This window comes from Pelodiscus sinensis, chromosome 30, assembly GCF_052426305.1.
Source record: "Pelodiscus sinensis isolate ZL-2025 chromosome 30, ASM5242630v1, whole genome shotgun sequence".
In the NCBI taxonomy this organism is placed as follows: domain Eukaryota; kingdom Metazoa; phylum Chordata; order Testudines; family Trionychidae; genus Pelodiscus; species Pelodiscus sinensis.
This window is the reverse complement of record NC_143081.1, coordinates 3737501-3742008: the sequence shown is the minus strand read 5'-3', so window position 1 is coordinate 3742008 and position 4508 is coordinate 3737501.

Here is a 4508-nt window from a genome sequence, read left to right as displayed (position 1 = left end):
ATGGACTGAGAGCAAGTGAGCGCCGGGTTGTCTCCATTGTATCATGGGCACTAGGGCAACAGAGGGTGGGGGTGGGAAGGGGTGGCTATACTTTATAATCGGCACTAGGGCAGCAGAGGGTGGGGTGGGGGATGGGTGGCTATACTGTATAATGGGCACTAGGGGGCAGCAGAGGGTGGGGGAAGGGGCGGCTATACTGTATAATGGGCACTAGGGGGCAACAGAGGGTGGGCGGGGAAGGGGCGGCTATACAGTATAATGGGCACTAGGGGGCAGCACAGGGTGGGGTGGGGTGGGGAAGGGGTGGCTATACTGTATAATGGGCACTAGGGCAGCAGAGGGTGGGGTGGGGTGGGGTGGGGTGGGGAAGGGGTGGCTATACTGTATAATGGGCACTAGGGCAGCAGAGGGTGGGGTGGGGAAGGGGTGGCTATAATGTATAATGGGCACTAGGGGGAGCAGGGGGGGCGGGGAAGGGGAGGCTATACTGTATAATGGGCACTAGGGGGCAGCAGAGAGTGGGCGGGGAAGGGGCAGCTATACTGTATAATGGGCACTAGGGGGCAGCAGAGGGTGGGCGGGGAAGGGGCGGCTATACTGTATAAAGGTACATTATTATGGCAGAACAACCATTGCGCATATCTCTCTGGCATTGAGAAAGCAGGCGGCGCTTATGAGCCTTATCTGGGTCAAACACTCCCAGGGTATGTCTACACTACCCCACTAGTTCGAACTAGCGGGGTAATGTAGGCATACCGCACTTGCAAATGAAGCCCGGGATTTGAATTTCCCGGGCTTCATTTGCATAAGCAGGGAGCCGCCATTTTTAAAACCCCGCTGGTTCGAACCCCGTGCAGCGCGGCTACACGGGGCTCGAACTAGGTAGTTCGAACTAGGCTTCCTATTTAGAACTACCGTTACTCCTCATTTCACGAGGAGTAACGGTAGTTCGAACTAGGAAGCCTAGTTCTAACTACCTAGTTCGAGCCCCGTGTAGCCGCGCTGCACGGGGTTCGAACCAGCGGGGTTTTAAAAATGGCGGCTCCCCGCTTATGCAAATGAAGCCCGGGAAATTGAAATCCCGGGCTTCATTTCCAAGTGCGGTATGCCTACATTACCCTCCTAGTTCGAACTAGGAGGGTAGTATAGACATACCCCCAGAGAGTCAGAAGTTTCCTTTGGGGGTTTGGACGATACATTTGGCATCTAGAAGCTAGAGGTAAGACGGGCGGCTCTGGGCCGGGCTCTGACCGAGCTTCTGAGGGCCCTCTCCCAGGCGCCAAACACTTATGGGTGTGGTGCTCAAGTCAACGACCTGCGAAGAATCTTTCTGCTCCTGTGAGCCCCAATGGGAGTGGGGCCCAGATAGGCCTGTGGCCAGGCCCTTCAATACTGCGACACACTTTGGGTCTGGGTTTTATCTCCTCCAAAGGAGACACAATTGAAAGGAGCAGAAAGAATTCCTGCCTCGGGCCAGTGGGACGTGGGGTCCCAGGTGGGGAGAGGAAAGGGAACCAACAAACGGGCATTGCCTGATTCAAGGACACTGACCTCTAACCCCTCAGCGCCTGGCGGAGAACAGCTGAGTAGGGGGGACAGATCCCACCCGAGCGAGGAGGCTGCTCCTCTGGTCTGAAGGACCGGGCCGGATCCGGGTACCGCTTAGGGAGTCCGTGCAGGGTGAATTGCTCAAACTCAGAGCTCCTTACGGCCCCTGACTAGAGTCCTTTCCCAAATAGGCCACAAACCAGTCACACCGAGCGCTTCAACTGACAATTCAGCCAGCGGAAACCTCACATGCAAAACCACTCAGACACTCCAGCTCTCCCTGTGCCACAATCAGCCCCTGGCCTTACACACAGGTGAGGGGTTTTAAAACCCAATCTCACCTACCCCGAACAGGCCCTTCTGGTCCCAAAGAACCAGCCACACATCCCCAGTCAATTTCCACTTTGGATCTTACTCACAAGAGCACGCTGGGCCAGTCCTTTAGCATCTAAAAGCTAAAGGTTTATTAACAAAAGAGAGAAAAGGCTGAGGGTAAGGTCGTTGCAGGGAATACGTCACATGCACCAATCACCGAGTTCTCGATGCAGGCTGTGAGCAGAGATGTTACAAACTGCTGGCTTAAAAGTCTCTGGTGTACATCCTATGTCAGGACGGGTCGGCGATCCCTCCCGGCTCTCTGCCCCTCCCAAGGCTGCATCGGGGATCAGGAGCAGAATTGCAGACAGGATGGAGGTTGCCACGTGGCACTTTGTATCTCCCCTGGCGTCCTCCTAGCCAGAGCAGGTCACATGGCCCCGTGACCCATCCCCGTATCCCATGCCAACAGCCATTATTTGCAGGTTACCAGACGCATCCCTCAGGGGTGTATTGGGCCCCCTGAGAGCCAATGTCCTTGGAGCCCTGCTAATTAGCACAGTCGTTGGCTGGACATTCCTGGCCCGTTGCTCCGTCTCAGACATTCCCAGCACAAGCCTAGAGCCCGTCTTCATACCCCCACCCAAGGACATCACACACGGACATGGGTAGCACACATAGAATCCAGTCACGTGGCAGCTTGTGAGAGACATTTCGGCCCTCTGGGGAGAGTCTGCAGTTTCAGGAAAAGTGTCCTGGTGGCTCAGGATTGGCCGGCGCCGTGTGCGGATTCTCCCTTAGTACCGGGCTTTGCTCGGCCTGTTCCACATGCCCCATCGGGTTCCCACTTCTCACACTGAACCCAAAGCCTTTTGTGTGTTACCCAGCCCGGGGGGAATAATTGTTCCCTGGAGGAGAAACCCCTGGGTCGCTGTCTGAGCCGGCCGCCCTGCAACACCCCCTCCAAGGGGCCGAGGAGGATGGTCGCTTGGCACAGCTGGGCCTGAGTCAACAACCGGACGGAGGCAGGAGGAGATGCGGTCGGCTGCCCCCTCCCTTCTTTAGCTCTATTGGCAACAACAGCCCTGAGCCCTCCCCCCACACGGTGCCCTCCCTGCAGCACCAAGCCACCCAGCCCCCCAGCCTAGTGCCTGGCAGCCAGACACGGCCCGGCCCCCATCCGTGTGTCTGTCTGCCCGCACTCTGGGGGATTCTGTGTCTGACTGGCCCCCGTCCGTGTGTCTGTCTATTCATGCCCTAGGGGGTTCTGTGTCTGCCCAGCCCCCTCTTTATGTCCATCCGGCCGTGCCCTGTGGGGTTTTGTGTCTGCCTGACTCCCGTCCGTGTGTCTGTCTGTCTGTGCCCTGTGGGGTTCTGTGTCTGCCCGGCTCCCGGCCTACTGCCTTGGGAATCCCTCCGCTGGCCCCACTCATTGAGATTTGCCTCCTGGTGCTGGGCCTGGGATTAGGAGCTTCCCATTGTGGGGAGAATCCCCCAGTGTCTCGTTACTGGATTTTGAGGGGAGCAGCCAGATCGCTGCTGCACCCATAGGTGCGGGTGTTGGCCCCAAAAATGGTATGAAAGGGGGCCATGTGGGGTGTTGAATAGAAGCTCACTGTCTGCTGATCCTATGTACCATAGTCATGTGATTGTATAATGTCTGTGTGTGTAGTTAGGAATCTGTAATCTGTGTAGATACTGAATATTTCCCTGCATGTGGTTGAGCATTAGGCAGAGCCCGGCCTATGAACATGCTAAATAGCGACGCCCTGTGGGAAAATGGCACTCAATGGGCCAAGGACACACCTAAAGAATGGGGGCTGACATCTGAGAGCTGCCGGCAGGGAACACAGGGATAGGCTGCTGGCCAGGTGACATGCTGCAGTCAAGAAGAGACCAGGAAGGAGGGATAAAGAGGCCATGTGGTCAACGCCATCTTGTCCTCAGCTCAGCACTTCATCCCAGAGGCAGCATTGCAGGGATTGAAGAGCCGGGAAGACCTGTGAACCCATCCTGATCCTAGGATGCGCAACAAGGACTTTTAAACCAGCAGCTGTAACATCTCTGCTAGAGCCTGCATCGAGGACTGGGAGATTTGATGCATGTAATGTACTATCCTTTAACAACCTCACTCTCATGATTTTCTTTATTGTAGTAATAAACTGTTAGATGTTAGACGCTAAAGGATTGGCTCAGTGTGATTTGTGGGTAAGGTCCAGAGGGTAAATGGACCAGGGATCTGTGGCTGGTTTCTTGGAACCGGACAGAACTTGTTCGGGGTAGGTGGGATTGGGTTCTAAGACCCCCCACCAGTGTATGAGGCTCGGAGCCATCTGGGGCACGGATATTGCTGGGGTGTCGGAGGGGTTTTGCTCATGAGGCTTCAGGCAGGCAGCTGAAGCGCTCTGTGAGACTGGTTTGTGGCCTGTTTGGAGAGGTCACCAGTCTGGGGGCTGTGAGGAGCCCCGAAGTTGAGCAATTCGCCCTGAGCAGATGCCTTCAGCTGTGCCCAGACATGGCCCGGTCCGTCACACCGAGCACCGCACAGCGCTGGGCAGCGACCTGAGCCTGGACAGTGCTTCGGGGTGAGGGGGTGTTAAAATAAGGTAAATTCTGGGAAACGGGAAGTTGGTCTCATAAATCAG